We start from the raw sequence: 19,353 nt of genomic DNA on the forward strand, positions 1-19,353 counted from the left end.
TTCTGGAGTTCCAAAGTCTGAAATCAAGGTGTTAGCTCTGAGGATCTGTTCCGTGGTCTTCTCCTAGCTTCTGGAAGCTGCCAGCAATCCTTGGCATTCTTTAGCTTCTATGTGCATTACTCCAATTCTGCCTCATTCTTTACATCCCCTTTATCTCCCAGTCTCTATCTCAAATCTTTCTCTTTCTCTTGAAAGGATGACTGTCATTGAATTTAGGACCCACCCCCAAATTTGGGTGATCTCATTTCGAGATCCTTAACTCCTTAATTACAACTGTAAAGATCCTTTCTTCAGAAAGGTTACGTTCCCAGGTTCCTGCAGACAAATCTTTTGGAGGGTCAACATGTAACCTGCCATAGCATCCTTGGATCCATCCTTGCAACTAGTATTTTCTTTAATTTTTCAATAGGCGGAGTTAATGTATTTCTTGGTCCTTGAATAAGTATATGTATTTAAATTTCAACAGATTACCCCTAGAAAGTTTGTGGCAATTTACACTCCCATCAGAGCTTGTTTCCCCAAGTAGTACTGAATCATCTTGCTAATGTTGGCCAATCTAATAAGTGAAAAATGGATTACTGTTTTAATTTGCTTTATCACGAATATTAGTGAAACAAGCTTCTTTTTAATGAATCATTTGGATCTTCTCATCCATTAATTGCCTGTTTAGGCTGGATGGCATCACCGACTCTGTGGACATGAGTTTGAGTGAACTCCGGGAGTTGGTGATGGACAAGGAGGCCTGGCGTGCTGTGATTCATGGGGTCGCAGAGAGTTGGACACAACTGAGCGACTGAACTGAACTGATACATGCTGTCTGTACTATAAAAACACTTCCCTGATAGCTCAGTTGGTAAAGAATCTGCCTGAGATGCAGGCAACCCTGGTTCGATCCCTGGGTTGGGAAGATCCCCTGGAGAAGGGAAAGGCTACCCACTCCAGTATTCTGGCCTGGAGAATTCCATGGGCTGTATAGTCTATGTGGTCGCAGAGTCGCAAAGACAGGACTGAGCAACTTTCACTTCACTTCAAGTGGACTTTTAAAAAGCCAAATTTTCTTTTATTTAAAGTCACTCAGTCGTGTCCAACTCTTTGTGACCCCATGGACTATCGAACCCAGGTCTCCCACATTGCAGGCAGATTCTTGACCGGCTGAACCACAAAAGATGTCCATGAACACTGGAATGGGTAGCCTATCCACTTAGAGTGACTCACCTATATTAGAGATATAGTGTGTTTGCCATGTTTGGGGCAGTTCTACTCCATCTATTTATTTCTTTTATAAAGAACTTGTCTTAGTGTGATGTCATGCAAAACTTGCAAAGTATTTAGGTAATTTTTTTTGGGGGGATGAGTCTGGGCTTCCTGTCTTAACGTTTCCCCTCACTAAACTTATATTACTATTCTTTAAAAAATTTCCTTTGTCTGTTTTGTATATTTTTATCTCTATCTCTTCTGGTACCTAATTTTTGAATATGGCATGGCTTTAGATTTGACTACTTATGAAGAAATTAAATTAGGAGCACTGATCAAATAAACTATTCTTTTATCACTGACTTGTATGTCACCTTTGCTTTATATTAGGTTTACTTGAGATTTCATCCCAGACTACTGGACTGTTTACCTGAGCTTTTACACAACTTTACAACAGAGTACCTTTACAGTAAGTTAAAATTTTGGTTTTCAGTAAGAGAAATTCAAGGGATTCACTAAGAAAGAGAACCATGAAATTTCCCAGTTGAGGTCAAAAGATAACAGGAGATAAGGTATGCGAACAGAGCTGGGTAAACTGTAAGGCTTTGCGGATAAACGCTGGTTGTTATCGCAAAAAATGAGCACACAGAAAAAGAATCTTGGGCTTGAAAGGCTGAACTTTTGCTTTGATGGCCAATGCAGGGATTGAAGGGTCAGCGGCTGGGAGGCCGACCTAACAGCCCCACCCGTAGAAAGGAGTGATAGAGCTGGAGAGGGAAAAGCAAAGTGCGTACCCAGGAACCTAGCCATCGGTTCACAGTCGCAGAACTGGGGCCAGAGATTGAGAAGAGAAAGCCGGCAAGTAAACGTAGGAACAGAGGAATCTCTCGGAGGCGGCTGCGAAGGTTGAGGCAGGTGCTGGGTCTCTCCTGAAAGTAGCTTGCTGGAAATTCCCGATCCCGAGTCCTCCCAGAGCCGCAAAGAGAACTGCCACCGAGCACCACCGACGCTGGGCCGGCCGCCGTGGAGAAAGAGGCGCGGCCTCCGCCTAGCTCCCCTCCCGGCTGGGACCGGCGCGGCCCGGCCCGGCCCGCAGATCGGGGATTGGCCGCAGCGGCGCGCGGGGCGGGGCGAGGGCTGCTGGGAGGCGGGGCGGGGAGGCGAGCGCGCGCGCGCGGGCACGGCGGCGGCGCGCGCGTGCTCCGTCGGGCGGTACGGCGGCGGCGGAGCTTGCCATGGCAGTGGGCGGCGGGCTGGTGTAGCGCCGCGCGGGGCAGGCGGTCGGCGATTGAGAGAGACGGGGATGGGGGCGCCGCAGCTGGACGGTTGCGGCGGCCTGGTCTGCTGACCGCGCACCCGGAGCTGAGAGCGGGCGGCGGCGGCGGCGGCGGAGCGCTGAGCAGGTGAGTGCGGCGGCGCGGGACCCGGATGCGGCACGGCTGAGGCGCGGCGCGGTCGCGGCCGGCCTCTGAGGTACCCCCGCGCGGGCCGCGGGCGCGCTCTTGCCCGCCACGGACTGCGGCGCGGGCGGCTGGGGTGCCCGCGCCACGCTTCCTGCTGGCGCCGAGGACACCCGCCCGCCGGCCCGTGGGGGCGCCTGGCTCGCCTGCGGCCTCCCGGGCTCTCCAAGGTGAATGGCGCTCCCCGGCCTCCGGGCGGCAGGGACGGGGCCGGGCGCTCCGGGCTGCCGGCGGTTTGAGTCGCTTTGGTGAGGGGCGTCTGCGGAGAGGCGGCGTCCTCTCTCCCTTCATCTCTGCGGACACCCGCGAGCTGCCGACTCTCGGATGCCTTTTTGCTCAGAGTGCATTTTAGGGGCGGGGATCCTGAACTGTTGGGATAGGGTCTTGTTTTCAGATCCCAGAGCCCCTGGTGACCAGTTCTGGGGCCTTGGGTCTGAGTATCCGGATTTGTTAGTGGGAATAATTACACGTACTTCACCCGGGTTGTTGTGAAGCTAGCACAGGGTGATGTGCGTGACTGAACGGCGAGTGCTGGATCAGTGGGTGGCAATCAGGAGTAACTCTGCTGAAGCATCTTACCTTGTTAACTGTTCCTGATATCTGGTTGCTGTTGTACTTTTGGGGTGCACGCTTATTTCTGAAGTGCTTTGATGTTTCAGTAACCTTTACTGAAGTTGCTTAATATTGGAGCCTGTTATCTTAACAGTAGCCAAGATCGTGGAGTCTGTTTTTTTTTTTTTTTTTTCCGAAGGCTTTATTGAAATACCTGTCTCAGGTACTGAATGGGAATTGCTGCTTAAATAAAACTGAGCGAATTTACCATTCTCTTCGGATGCAAGATGGTGGGACGCATTAAACTTGAAGTGCTTTGCTGTTTAAAAATCTTAAGTGCCACTTAAACTCTGTCACTTGTTACAGAGTATAAACAGAAGAATATGGAAACAGACTCCTTTTTCTGCATTGCTACATACACGAAGGGAGTGACAAGTGGTTTTGTAAACATCATTGTGGGCAGTGTTACTGTCTGGTGAAGTCATCATAATTAAATTAGATGAGTACTTATTTTGAAGCACTGAATGGATGTTTGAAAATATGAGTCCTATTAAAATCATCGCCAACGAGTCAGAATTCTCAGCAGTTCATTAATCATTTGGGGATTTTTAGGTTACACTGTTAAGATTTTTATGGTAAAAGCAGAACTGCTTAAGTCATGATAATGTAGAATCGGAGAGGGTGGTCAGGATAAAGATCTTAACTTAGTTTCAGAAGGCAAGTGTGGAACCAAGTTAAAATCTTAAAACTTTAGAACTGAAATTGTATTCACCAAAGCAAAAATGGTTGAAACTGAAAACTTTGTTGTACAATCTCTGATTCCCATCCTAGTGAGGGTCTTCTGCCTTCAGAGAGTTTTTTAGAAGTGGAGAAAATTGAGTTGGGTCTTGATTTATTTCCATTTTGCACCTCTTGTCTGTATTTCCTACTTTTCTTAGAGACTGTCCAGAAAGGTTTTTGATCCAACTTTGCTTTGTGACTGTAAACAAAATATATAGAAAAAATTAAAATTAACCTTATAATATAAATTATGTACTTCCTTGTAGTCTAATTGTTGTTCTTCCTAAATTAAGACCGTCCCTGTTTCACTGGTGAACGGAACAGTAAAAGCACTACTGCTGCTGCTGCTGCTGCTGCTGCTAAGTCACTTCAGTCGTGTCCGACTCTGTGTGACCCCATAGACGGAACACTGCGAAAAGGTCGAAAGTCACATCTTGGTTCTTAGAGCTGATTATTGTTTAGTCGCTAAGTTGACTCTTTGTGACCCCTTGGACTGTAGCCCGCCAGACTCCTCTGTCCTTGGGATTTTCTGGGTAAAAATACTAGAGTTGGTTGCCATTTCTTTCTCCAGGGTATCTTCCCAACCCAGGGATTGAGCCGGCGTCTCCTGCATTGGCAGAGGTTGACAGGTGGATTCTTTATCACTGAGCCACCAGGGAAGACTGGTTCTGGGTCCCAAATAGCAGGGACTTTGGAATGCCACCTATCTTCTTGGGCCTCAGTTTTTTGTTTATAGAATTTGAGAGTCTCTGTGGCCAGGAGTTGGGAGGGTTGTGGTTCATTAAAGAATCATTATATAAAGGAACCTTCGAAGATACTACACTTTTATGGTTTTCTTTCTCTTTATCTCTTCTGTTGACTTTACTGAATTCTGAACATCCTAATGCCTCAGGGCATCCAAGCCCATCTTTCTCCTTTTATTCACCTGTATTCTCTCTGGGTGATCTCATCCTGTCTGGTGGTTTAAACACTACCACTGTGCTGTGGACTCTTCAGATTTTTATCTCCAGCCCTGATGTTCAGATTTCTTCTAACTGCCTATATATCTTCACTCCATTTGCCTATCTTAAACTTAACATGTTGAAAGTGGAGCTCTTGATTTTCACTCTTCAATCTGTTCCTTCTTCAGTGGTCTGGATTTCATAAGAGCACCCGTCTGCCCTCTCTTCCATCTATGTAAGTGAAAAATCTGGTGGTCATTCTTAAATTTTGGCTGCTTTGAGTCTTCATTGTGGCTCAAAGGCTTCTCTGGTTGCAGCTCTCTAGTTGCGGCATGCTGACTTAGTTGCCCTGAAACATGTGGAATCTTTGTTCCCTGACCAGGGATTGAACCTGCATCCCCTGAATTGGAAGGCAGATTCTTAACCATTGGACCACCCTTTTTTTGTGTTTTTAAATTTAAAAAAAAAAATTTTTTTTTTAATTGAATTGTGATCATCCTTAATTTGTCACTTTGCCTTACTGCTCCTCCACCACCCAGAACAATCAGTCCCTCAGCAAACCCTGTTGATTTTGCCTCCAAGATATATTTATTTTATTTTTATTTATTTTTAAAAAATGAAGCCAACTCTATTTATTTTTATTAATTTATTTTTGGTTGCACTGGATCTTCATTGCTTTGCTTAGGCTTTGCTCTAGTTGTGGTGAGCGGGGGCTTATCTTTGTTGTGGTGCTCGGCCTTCTTATTACGGTGGCTTCTCTTGTGGAGCATGGGCTCTAGGTACATGGGCTTCAGTAGTTGCCGCACGCAACTCCAGAGCTCGGGCTCAGTAGTTGTAGCTCAGACCCAGTTGCTCCATGTCATGTGGAATTCTCCCAGACCAGAAATCGAACCCGTGTCCTCTGTATTGGCAGGCAGACTGTCATCCACTGGGCACCAGGGAAGTCCATACTTATTTTTATTGCCACCCCTCCAGTTCTTCCTGGGTAGTAACTTCCTAACTGGTCTCCTTGCCCCTGACCTGTTCTCCTACAGTCCATTTGCAGACGGCAGTCAGAGTGAACTTTACTTACTTTCCTGTTCCAGTGACTTATTACACTTAAAAAGTAAACCCAGACTCTTTACCTGTGTTATCAACTAATTATCTTGTTTATTTCCTTGTTTATTTGTTTGTGGTCTTTTCTCTCCAACATATTATACGTTCTCTGATGGAAGGAACTTTTTCTTCCCTGAGGTTTTCTCAGTAAGTCGAACAGTATCTGGAAAATTTAACTATTATTGAATGTATGAATGAAATATGAACACACGATCTTTTTTTTTTTTTTGTCCCAGGTTTGTGCAAATGAGGAAGTAATCACAGGGCCTAGAATTATTCTATTAGGTATACTTCCTCTCCAGTCTTCATTAAGGTACTGCACCTTCTGAAAAGATTAAGCATTTAGACGCTAAGCCATTGATAGCAAGAACAAATGTGGATTTTGTCCATTGTATACTGGATTGTTAGTATTTTTGTGAATAAGAAACCAAGCAAGCTTTTCAGACTTGCTTTGTTCTTTAGAAGCATTAAATTTTGGTCTTGACTGGAGGGAACTGGTTCTGTAGAATGTGGTACTTTAATCCAGTATTGCATACTAAATTGTATAGGGTAGCAGTTGAAATTTTTAGAGAACAGCCATTTTTGTTTCAGTTGCATTATATATATATTTTTTGAATGTGAGACTCCTCCTACCCTGCCTATGTGCATTTATGTTTCATCTGAGTCAGCTCCAGGACTTGGTGATGGACAGGGAGGCCTGGCATGCTGTGATTCATGGGGTCGCAAAGAGTCGGACACGACTGAGCGGACTGAACTGAACTGAACTGAACCATTTGATTCAGTTTTATCCTAGTGTATCTTGGAGATAAATTTCTATCATTTGTCTTCTGTTAGTTAACTAGCACTTGCAAGCTTTGTCATGTTGTAGAAAGAGGCAAATATTAATAATTTAGGATTTTCTCCCTGCCTGAGACTGAAGCCCTTAAGACTGTCTAGCAGGTTTGTGAAGAAAGGAGGGTATGGAAAAATCAAAGTGTAGAATTCCATTGTCGACTAGATAATAGGAAAAAGATATGTTGGAGAAGGAAATCCTAGACAACAGGAATAATACTGAACATTTAGTAGAAGAGAAAAAGAAAAGGAAGATAGAGGAGAGCATTATAGATTTTCAGGCTTCGGTGGGACAAATTCTCTTCTTAACTCCTTTTACCTTCTCACCTCCATCTCCAAACTTTGACACTTTGGATTATTTTTCCCTCTGCCTTCTCTGCATTTCCTGATTTGTATGGGCTATTTTTCTAAGGAATGTCTATGTATCTTTGGTAGTCTGGGACACTTTTTGTGAGAGGATACTAATTCTTTCTTGAAGAGGCCTTTCTACTTCTCATAATCAAGATCTGACTCTGGATTTTCCAGCCACTCGGTCCAGCTTTACCCTTTGGATTAACTCTAAACTAGTGTACTTCCTTTTTTTTTTTTTAAAGTTAATTATATTTTTATTTGGCTGTCCCGGTTCTTAGTTGTGACATGTGGGACCTTTAACTGAAGCATGCAAACTTAGTTGAGGCATGTGGGATCTAATTCCCTGACCAGGGATTGAACCTGGGCCGTCTGCATTGGGAGCACGGAATGTTAGCCACTGGACCAACAAGGAAGTACCTGTACTTCCGTTTAAAGTTGTTCTCTCACGTATCATGGTAGCCTTTATGTTATCATCTCCAGGTTAAATAATCCTCAGTCACAAGCTTCTAGTTGAGAGAGGAAAAATGAAAGGAATTAGATGTATGGTTGGGTGTGTATAGTGTGTTACCTACCAGTTGCTCTGATACTGCAGATTGCATATGTCTAATTTAGACCTTTTTCTGAGTTATTGGATTTTTTTAAAGAGGACATTTTTAAAAGGAGAGTGACATTGAACTTTAAAAATTTTCAAAAACATTTTCATGTACAGTCCTATGAGTTTTAACACGTACCTAGATTGTTTTTACTCTTTTACTTTTTTTAATCTTTTTTTAAAAATCTTTTTCTGCCTAGATTTCTGTAACTACCACTAAAGGTGTACAGAATAATTTCAACACCCCAAATAATTCTCTCATGTTACCCCTTTGCAGTCAACTCCTCTTCATTAAAAAAAATTTTAATTTATTTTTTGGCTGTGCTGGGTCTTCATTGCTGCACGGGCTTTTCTCTAGTTGCAAGTGAGGGCTACTTTCTAGTTGTGGGCTTCTCATTGCTGTGGCTTGTCTTGTGGAGCACAGGCTTGAGGGCATGTAGTTGCAGCATGTGGGCTCAGTGGTCTCGGCTCCTGGGCTCAAGAGCACAGGCTTAATAGTTGTGGCACATGGGCTCAGCTGCACCATGGCATATGAGATCTTCCTTGATTAGGGATCAAATCAGTCTTCTGCATCAGCAGGTAGATTGTTTACCTCTGAACCACCAGGGAAGCCCACTGCTTTCCTTTTTAACACTTGGACTTACTGTTCTTATTTTCTAAACAGAATGTTTCTTCCAATGAATATTCAGGACTGATTCCCTTTAGGATTGACTGGTTTGAACTCCTTGTAGTCCAAGGGACTCTCGAGTCTTCTCTAGCACCACAGTTTGAAAGCATCAATTCTTCGGCGCTCAGCCTTCTTTATGGTCCAGCTCTCACATCCCTACATAACTACTGAAAAAACCATAGCTTTGACTGTATGGACCTTCGTTGGTAAAGTGATGTCTCCACTTTTTAATATGCTGTCTAGGTTGGTCAGAGCTTTTCTTCCAAGGAGCAAGCGTCTTTTCATTTCTGCAGTGATTTTGGAGCCCAGGAAAATAAAATCTGTCACTGTTACCACTTTTTCACATCTGTTTGTCATGAAGCTATGCGACCGGATGCCATGATCTTAGTTTTTTGAATGTTTTAAGCCAGTTTTTTCACTCTCTTTCACCTTCATCAAGAGGCTGTTTGTCTTCTCTTCTGTCCAAGGTTGTCTATACTTCTGGCAATCTTGATTCCAGCTTGTGCTTCATCCAGCCTAGCATTTCGCTTGATATACTCTGCATATAAATTAAAGAAGCAGAGTGACAACATACAACCTTGACGTACTCCTTTCCCAAAAGGCTTTAAACTTTTAAAAAATTATTGTAAAACTTTTGGAACCTGTCAAATGAGGCAAATCCCATAATGTCAAGTTACTACAGGGAATATCTAACAAAGAAATCTGGTGACTAAGTCTGTGATAATATCATAATGGATTACATCACATATCTTTTCATCTCCCTTCGATAAATCCAGAATTCCTACTTACTGCAATTGCAGGGTAGGCTAGGGTAAACTAGAGATTAATTTTGCAAAGGGTTGTGTTATGAAGTCTCAGGTTTTCTCCCTTTTCTCTCTCTGTCTAACATTGTCACTTTTTGCTAGCTTACCCATTTTATTCTGCATTTAGTTATCTTAGGTATTCCACTTTTCTAGGATTGGAGGCTAAAGGGTGCTATCTTTATAGCTTTAGTGTTTTGCAAAGGTATCTTTCTTGTTTCCAGCCTAAAATAGTCAGTAATCTAGAAATTCCCTCATTTCCTCAAAAAAATTTACAAATTCTTCCCCTAAATCCTGGCTCTAAGATCTTTCCTGGACTTCTTCATCAAGAATGTATAGTTCCTCATTTTCTTAAGTATTTAAAGTAGGTCACCTAAGGTTATTAGCAGTTCCCCCTTTAATTGGGAGTATCTATTGCCAAAACAAAGGGTGTTAATCTGGCAGTCCCCTGTGTTGTGGTATTGTTAAAGCCTAGGCCAGCAGTTAATAAACCCCTGCTGCAAACCCAGGAGGGACAAGCACATCCTGGACCCTGTAGCTTGTCTTCTGCTGCTCTGGCTACTTGGGAGACCACCAGACAAATGCTCATTTGCCTTCAATGGAAATGCGATCCTGATTATCCATGCCTTCAGGAGGAGGATTATGTGGATTAAAAGAAATCCATGGATAATCCAGAAGCTTTATTTAAACTGCAGTTTAACCACATTCCTGACCATAGTTTTTCCTTGTATTTCTAATAACTAATTTATAATATTTACCACTTTCATGTTTATCTTCTTGTACCGTTTAGAAGTAATGGTACTTACAAAGTAAAGAAGATATGGGAGTGGACAAAGGAGTTGGATAATCTATAGGCTTTGCCCCACATGACTCCATGTTGACTAGATGGTTTAACCACAGTGCTTACTAGACCTTGAAGACCAGAATTCCATGAATTCCTCACCTGCTGAGCCACTGGAAGAAATTTGAGGTGATTGTCAACAAGAGGCCAAACTCCATTTTGAGACATTTGTACTTTACTAGCTTAAATGATTGAGCTTTTGTGATTTAAATAAGTATTGGAGATTGTCAGAATTATAAATTTACTGCGATTTGAAGTTCTCTTTAATGTTTAATCACTTAACCTGCTAACCATTTTCATAGGAATTAAACTGAAGATTTGCTATTCGAAATATAAGTGTTCATGTTTGTAGCCAGGCAGCTGTTCTACTGCCTCTGACATGTTACTTACATGTAGTTACACAGTAGTTAATTTCTATTAAATAGTTGAAATATAGTTATTTAAAAGTGCTTATCCCTGATGCTGGAAAAGATTGAAGGCAGGAGGAGAAGGGGACGATAGAGGTTGAGATAGTTGGGTGGCGTCAACTTGATGGACATGAGTTTGAGTAAGCTTCAGGAGTTCATGATGGACAAGGAAGCCTGGTGTGCTGCAGTTCATGGAGTCGCAAAGAATCGGACACAGCTGAGCGACTGATATGAACTGAACTGATTCTTGAGGTACTGATTTAGCGTGGGTCTTGTATTTAGATATTATGCTATTAAAATGGATGTTTTCCTCTGGCTTTATAAATCATTACAAATTTCTGCTTTTATGTTATCTGAACAAAAATTTATTTAAAACTTATTTCTGTAATTGTAGTATATTTTCAAAAGTTGTCTCTGTCATGTCCGACTCTTTGTGACCCCATGAACTGCAGCATATCAAGCTTCCCTGTCCTTTACTGTCTCTTAGAGTTTGCTCAAACTCGTGTCCCTTGAGTCGGTGATGTCGTGCCGCCTTCTCCTCTTGCCCTCAATCGTTCCCAATATCAGGGTCTTTTCCAGTGAGTCAGCTCTTTACATCAGGTGGCCAAAGTATTAGAGCTTTAGCTTTAGCGTCTGTCCTTTTAATGAATATTCAGGGCTGATTTCCTTTAGGATTGACTGGTTTGATCTCCTTGCTATGGAGGAGATTCTCAAGAGTCTTCTCCAGCACCACAGTTTGAAAGCATCAATTCTTCTGTGCTCAGCCTTCTTTGTGGTTCCATATTCATTCAGTTCAGTTCAGTCACTCAGTTGTGTCCCACTCTTTGCGACCCCATGAATCACAGCAAGCCAGGCCTCCCTGTCCATCCCCAACTCCCAGAGTTCACTCAAACTCATGTCCATCGAGTCGGTGATGCCATCTAGCCATCTCATTCTCTGTTGTCCCCTTCTCCTCCTGCCCCCAGTCCCTCCCAGCATCAGAGTCTTTTCCAGTGAGTCTTTTCTCTTTGCGTGAGGTGGCCAAAATATAGGAGTTTCAGCTTTAGCATCAGTCCTTCCAATGAACACCCAGGATTGATCTCCTTTAGAATGGACTGGTTGGATCTCCTTGCAGTCCAAGGGACTCTCAAGAATCTTCTCCAGCACCACAGTTCAAAAGCATCAATTCTTCGGTGATCAGCTTTCTTCACAGTCCAACTCTCACATCCATACATGACCACGGGAAAAACCATAGCCTTGACTAGACGGACCTTTGTTGGCAAAGTAATATCTCTGCTTTTTAATATGCTGTGTAGGTTGGTCATAACTTTCCTTCCAAGGAGTAAGCGTCTTTTAATTTCATGGTTGCAATCAGCATCTGCAGTGATTTTGGAGCCCCCCAAAATAAAGTCTGACACTGTTTCCACTGTTTTTCCATCTATTTCCCATGAAGTGATGGGACCAGATGCCATGATCTTTGTTTTCTGAATGTTGAGCTTCAAGCCAACCTTTTCAGTCTCCTCTTTCACTTTCATCAAGAGGCTTTTGAGTTCCTCTTCACTTTCTGCCACAAGGGTGGTGTCATCTGCATATCTGAGGTTATTGATATTTCTCCCGGCAATCTTGATTCCAGCTTGTGCTTCTTCCAGCCCAGCGTTCCTCATGATGTACTCTGCATATAAGTTAAATAAGCAGGGTGACAATATACAACCTTGACATACTCCTTTTCCTATTTGGAACCAGTCTGTTGTTCCATGTCCAGTTCTGACTGTTGCTTCCTGACCTGCATACAGGTTTCTCAAGAGGCAGTTCAGGTGGTCTGGTATTCCCATCTCTTTTAGAATTTTCCACAGTTTATTGTGATCCACACAGTCAAAGGCTTTGGCATAGTCAATGAAGCAGAAATAGATGTTTTTCTGGAACTCTCTTGCTTTCTCCATGATCCCGTGGATCCTCAATGATCCATATTCATTAGCTATGTGGATATCATTCCTGCAATTGAGATTCATTGTAGTTAATCGCTGGAGGCATGTCCTGGGGGAAAACCAACTGGCGGTCTCTTAAAGTGCTTGTTTTTTGCTCTCTGAGCCTAAGGAAACATCCACAGAAGAAGGTAGTTGTTGGTTTTGGACAACGTGACCAATTATAATTCTTTAATTTTTGTTCTCTTGATAGCGGTGGAAATTTCACATTTTCATTAGAAATCATTAGTTGTCTTAAACCAATGTACTTCACCTACCATTCCATTATTAAATTATATTAAGTTATTAAAATATCCCCTAACTAACTGAGCGGCTTCTCGGTTTAGATTCTCATTCTGCCTACAAGAGAGGAATGTTTCTGTGTGTGTGTGTGTTACGAGAACTATGTATACCATACCAACTAGCAACAATTATTTTATCTTTAATTTGTGAAGAATTCACTGTCTTCTCATTGAGGTATAGGCAGTTACTTTTTAGTCAGTGATTTCTGTAATTCCATGTATTCTGTCTATTGTTATCTGTTTTCTTTTATGTTCATTTGCTATTCAAAACAGTGGCTGTCAATATATTAGAGAAACTGTGATTTACTATATAGAATTAAACTATAACCATAGTTAATGTTGTAAAGTGTGTACCTGTGTGTCAGAGTATGCTAAGTGCCCTTTGTGTATTATTCAGTTTATCTTCATAACAAACTTGTAGTGAAGGTACTAATGATATCCTTATTTAAGAGATGAGGAAACTGAAGCTTTGGGAAATTAACATGCCAGGTGGCGCACAGATTTTAAGTGGGAGACTCAGGTTTCAAATCTGAATCTGTATGACTTTGGAATTTATGTTCTTATTTATTTTAAAGTTTATTTTTTTTATTGAGGAATAGTTGATTTATAATGTTATATAAGTTTCATGTATACAACAAAGTGATGAAAATTTTTTAAAGATTATATGGCATATAGTTATTGCAAAATATTCCATCTTGTACAATATACCCTTCTAGATTATTTATCTTATATGTAGTAGTTTGTACCTCTTAATCCCCTACCCCACCTTGCTTCTCCCCATTTCCCACTCCCTACTGTAACCACTAGTTTGTTCTCTGTATCTGTCAGTCTTTTTTTTTAATATTCATTAGTTTTAATTTTTATATTCCACATATAAGTATTATCATACAGTATTTTCCTTTCTCTGTGTGACTTATTTCACTTAGCACAATACCCTCTGAATCTATCCATGTTGTTACGAATGGCAAAACTTCATTCTTGTTTTTAATGACAGAGAAGTCATCCATTGTATGTATACCATTTTCTTTATCCATTCATCTGTTGATGGACACTTAGGTTGTGTCCATATCTTAGCTGTTGTAAACAGTGTTGCAGTGAAAACTGGGATAGAATTTATGCTTATAACTGATCATCTTAATAATTTTTTTATTCTTTGGTTTTTTTTCAGAGGAAGGTTGGAAGAGACTATAAGTTTGAAGTGTTGTTTATTATCATGATAATCACCACTTTGATTTGACTGTACCTGTGTATTTGGATACAGGAAGCAGTTTTTTGGTCCTTTAACCGTTAACTTTCTTTCATTCAGTACTCTTTTTCTTTTTTTCTCCTTTGGCTGTATTGAGTGTCATATAGGATCTTAGTTCCTCAGACCAGGGATTGAACCTGCGCCCCTTGCATTGGAAGCATGGAACCTTAACCACTGGCCACCCAGAAAGTTCTTCACTCACTACTCTTAAACAAGTTTTTATGTGTATAGTCCTTTTTTATGGATAAAAGTTAAACAATAAATTAGTTATGTGATATAGTATACTTTTGTTTTGAACGTAAGATAAGCTTTCCTTTTCCCTTAGCTTTACAATTGGACTGTGGTTTTGTGGTTTGTCATATATATGTAAATAATGAATATACTTAATGTATGACCTCATGGAGTTAGAGGTCCTAGTCTTCTTGTGTAGATAATCTTTACAGAGTTTTAAAATAAGAAAATACAGGGACTTCCCTGGTGGTCCAGTGGTTGGGACTTCGCCTTCCAATGCAGAGTGTGTGGGTTTGATCCCTGGTCCAGGAGCTAGGAACCCACATTCCTCATGGCCAAAAACCAAAACATAAAATGAAAATAATATAACAAATTCAATAAAGACTTTTAAAATGATCTGCATTAAAAAAAAAGATATATTTTTCCCCCTCTTTTTTTTAGGTTATTTATTTGAGTGGTTCATTAAAACATATTACTAAGCTTGATCCTAAATTAATGGGAATAGAGGAAGGTAGACATAAATTTATTTTTAAATAAATGAACCAGTAGACAATTTTTAATCCCTTAACGTAAAAAAAAATGGTTTGAGAAGAATTAGTACTATTTGGCCTTTTTTTTCCTCTTCATATTCACAAGAGAAAGGAATGTGAGCATTAACATTACATTTGCCATTAGCAGTACCTGGACACATAGGAGATGCATACGGCAGAATGGAGATTTTCTGTCTGACTCTGGAGTCCAGGTAACTTGCTTCAGGCAAGTTTCTGGTTGTGATGCCATTATGACAGCTTATCCGATCTGCAAATGGAAGATTTGTGATGATTTTTTTATTTCTTTTTTTGGCTTCGCCGAGTTGCTGCATGGCCTTTCTCGAGTTGCAGTGAGCAGGGCTATTCTAGCTGTGGACACAGGCTTCTCATTGTGCTGCCTTTTTTGTTGCTGAGCACAGGCTCTAGGGCTCAATGGCTTCAGTAGTTTCCATGCATGGACTTAGTTGCCATGTGGCATGCAGAATCATCCGGGACCCAGGATCAAACCCATGTCCCCTTCATTAGCAGACAAACTGTCATCCACTGTGCCACCAGGGCAATCTGTGTGATTATTTTCTTTACCGCTTAAGAGTTGAGATCTTACTGAATATGCTTCTTCCCATAGGCAAGCTCTAGTGGGCTCAAATTGGGGTAGGTGGAGTCACTTTTCTCTCTTAGAAGTCTGACTTTTTTCTGTTAACAGTTATCTCAGTGACCACCAGAGTTATTTTAGTTACCAATTTTGCCCTTAACATTATTAACATTTCCCAAACTATCATTTTACAAAATAGAAAGCAAATATTTAGAACAGGAAAATCCTATCTTATAAATTCCATAATTATGTTGTTGGCAAAGTGATATCTCTACAAACCTAGACAGCATATTAAAAAGCAGACATCACTTTGCTGACAAAGGTCCATATAGTCAAAACTGTGGTTTTTTTCCAGTAGTTACGTATGGATGTGAGAGTTGGACCATGAAGAAGGCTTGAGAATTGATGTTTTCAGATTGGTGCTGGGGAAGACTTCTGAGAGTCTCTTGAACAGCAAGGAGATCAAACCAGTCAGTCCTAAAGGAAATCAACCCTGAATATTCATTGGAAGTACTGATGCTGAAGTTGAAGCTCCAGTACTTTGGCCGCCTAATGCAAAGAGCCAACTCATTGGAAAAGACCCTAATGCTGGGAAAGATTGAGGGCAAGAGAAGAGGTCTGCAGAGAATAAGATGGTTGAATTGTATCACCGACTCAATGGACATGTATTTGAGCAAACTCTGAGAGATTATTAAGGACGAAGAAAGCTGATCGCCGAAGAATCGATGCTTTTGAACTGTGGTGTTGGAGAAGACTCTTAAGAGTCCCTTATACTGCAAGGAGATCCAACCAGTCCATTCTAAAGGAGATCATTCCTGGATGTTCATTGGAGGGACTGATGCTAAAGCTGAAACTCCAATACTTTGGCCACCTCATGAGACGAGTTGACTCACTGGAAAAGACTCTGATGCTGGGAAAGGTTGGGGGCGGGAGGAGAAGGGGACGACGGAGAATGAGATGGCTAGATGGCATCACCGACTCTGTGGACATGAGTTTGAGTGTACTCCGGGAGTTGGTGATGGACAGGGAGACCTGGCGTGCTGTGATTCATGGGGTCGCGGAGAGTCGGACACGACTGAGCGACTGAACTGAACTGAACTGAACTGAAGCTTGGTATGCCATAGTCCATGAGGTCTCAAAGAGTTGGACACGATTTAGTGACTGAACAAGAAAGGTTTGTCATAGCTTTCCCATCAAGGAGCAAGCGTCTTTTAATTTCATGGCTGCAGTCACCATCCGCAGTGATTTTGGAGCCCAAGAAAATGAAATCTGTCACTGTTTCCACTTTTTCCCCTTCTGTTTGCCATGAATAGATGGAACTGGATGCTGTAATCTTAGTTTTTTAATGTTGAGGTTTTTGTTTTTTAGTGGTTAGACTTTTTTTTTTAATATTTATTTTTACTTATTTATTTGGCTGCACTGGGTGTTAGTTGTGGCATGTGGTATCTATTTCCCGCACCAGGTATTGAACCCAGGCCGCTTGCATTGGGAGCAAAAGGCACTGGACCACCAGGGAAGTCCCCTAGATGTTGAGTTTTAAGCCAGCTTTTTCACTCTCCTCTTTAACCCTCATCAAGATGCTCTGTAGTTCCTCTTCAGTTACTATCATCTGCATATCTGAGGTTGTTGATATGTCTCCCGGCAGTCCCGTTTCCATCATCCAGCCCAGTATTTTGCATGATGTATTCTTCATAGAAGTTTAATAAGCAGGGTGACAACATAGAGCCTTGAGGTACTCCTTTCCCAATTTTGAACTAGTCAGTTGTTCCATGTAACGTTCTAACTGTTGCTTCTTGACCTGCATATAGGTTTCTCAGAAGACAGGTAAGGTGGTCTGGTATTCCCATCTCGTCTTAAGAATTTTCCAGTCTGTTGTGATCCACACAGTCAAAGCCTTTAGTGTAGTTAATTAAGCAGAAGTAGACTTTTTTCTGGAATTCCCTTGCTTTCTCTATGACCCAACAAATGTTGGCAGTTTGATCTCTGGTTCCTCAGCTGTTTCTAAACCCAGCTTGTACACCTGGAAGTTCTTGGTTCACGTACTGTTGAAGCCTAGTTTGAAGGCTTTTGAGCATTATTTTGCTAGCCTGTGAGATGAGCACAATTGTACGGTAGTTGAAACATTCTGTGGCATTATCCTTCTGTGGGATTGGAATGAAAACTGACCTTTTCCAGTCCTGTGGCCACTGCTGAGCTTTCCAAATTTGATGACATATAGAGTGCAGCACTTTAAAGCATCATCTTTCCTGATTTGAAATAGCTCACCTGGAATTCCATCATCTCCACTAACTTTATTCATACTAATGCTTCCCGAGGCCCACTTGACTTCACACTCCAGGATGTCTGGCTCTTAGTGAATGACTGCAACGTTGTGGATGATTCAGATCATTAAGACTTTTCTTGTATAGTTCTTCTCTGTATTCTTGCCACCTTCTCTTAATCTCTTTTGCTTCTATTAGGTCCTTACCATTTCTGTCCATTTTTGTGTTCATGCTCGCATGAAATGTTCTGTTGATATCTCCAATTTTCTTGAAGAGATCCCTAGTCTTTCCCATTGTATTGTTTTCCCCTGTTTCTTTGCATAGTTCATTTAAGAAGGGCTTCTTATTTCTCCTTGTTGCTCTTTGGAACTCTGTATCCAGTTGGGTGTATCTTTCCCTTTCTCCTTTGCCTTTTGCTTCTTTTCTTTCCTCAGCTATTTGTAAAGTCTTCTTTTAAAACCACTGTGCCTTCTTGTTTTTCTTTTTGTTTTAGATGGTTTTGGTCACTGCCTCTTGTACAGTGTTATGAACCTTCATCCATAGTTCTTCAAGTACTCTGTCTATAGGATCTAATCCCTTGAATCTCTTCTTCATCTCCTTTGTCTAATCATAAGGAATTTGATTTAGGTCATACCTGAATGGGCTGGTGGTCTTCCGTAGTTGCTTCAGTTGAAATCTGAATTTTACAATAGGAAGCTTATGATCTGAGCTACAATCAGTTTTGGGTATTGTATAGAGCTTGTGAAGAGTCTCCAGCTGACTGTATAGAGCTTCTCCATCTTTTGCTGCCAAGAATATAATCAATCTGATTTTAATACTGACCCTGGTGATGTCCTTGTGTAGAGTCTTTGTCTCTTGTTTTGTTGGAAAGGGATGTTTGCTGTGAGCAACGTGTTCTCTTAACAAAACTCTGTTAGCCTTTGCCCTGCTTCATTTTGTACTCCAAGGCCAAATTCACCTGTCATTCTGGGTATCTCTTTACTTCCTGTTTCTGCATTCCAATCCCTTATGATGAAAAGGACATCTCTTTTTGGTGTTAGTTCTAGAACATTTTGTAGGTCTTCCTGCTGCTAAGTCGCTTCAGTCGTGTCCGACTCTGTGCGACCACATAGACGGCAGCCCACCAGACTCTGCCATCCCTGGGATTCTCTGGGCAAGAACACTGGAGTGTGTTGCCATTTCCTTCTCCAATGCATGCAAGTGAAAAGTGAAAGTGAAGTCGCTCAGTCATGGCCGAGTTGTGACCCCACGGACTGCAGCCCACTAGGCTCCTCCGTCCATGGGATTTTCCAGGCAAGAGTACTGGAGTGGGGTGCCATTTCCTTCTCTGTAGGTCTTCCTAGAACTGGTCAATTTCAACTTCTTCGGCACCAGTGGTTTGGGTATAGATTTTGATTACTCTGATGTTAAATGGTTTGCCTTGGAAATGAACCAAGATTATTCTGTCATTTTTGAGGTTGCATCCAAGTGCTGCATTTCAGACTCTTTTGTTGACTATAAGGGCTACTTCATTTCTTCTAAGGGATTCTTACCCATGGTGGTAGACATAATAGTCATCTGAGTTAAAATAAATTTTCCCATTCTTATTAGTTAACTGATTTCTAAATTAGCAGTATTCACTCTTGCCATCTCCTTCTTGACCATATCCAATTGACCTTGATTCATGGCCCTAAAGTTCCAGATTCCTATGTAATACTGTTCTTTACAACACTGGGCATTACTTTCACTGTCAGACACATC

General features: G+C 41.6%; 1 protein-coding gene across 3 annotated transcripts in view; it reads left to right on the forward strand.

Annotated features, from left to right (window-relative positions):
• Positions 1-2,390: 2,390 nt before the first annotated feature.
• Positions 2,391-19,353, forward strand: part of PIK3CB (phosphatidylinositol-4,5-bisphosphate 3-kinase catalytic subunit beta) — a 173,926-nt gene continuing 156,963 nt past the window's right edge. For all 3 annotated transcript variants that reach the window (XM_055412884.2, XM_055412913.2, XM_055412903.2), the window contains exon 1: positions 2,391-2,597. The gene's annotated coding sequence lies outside the window, so the exon portion shown is untranslated. The remainder of the gene's footprint in view (positions 2,598-19,353) is intronic.

The sequence above is a fragment of the Moschus berezovskii genome, chromosome 1, assembly GCF_049115385.1.
Source record: "Moschus berezovskii isolate FMDL1 chromosome 1, NW_MosBer_1.0, whole genome shotgun sequence".
NCBI classification, from domain to species: Eukaryota; Metazoa; Chordata; class Mammalia; order Artiodactyla; family Moschidae; genus Moschus; species Moschus berezovskii.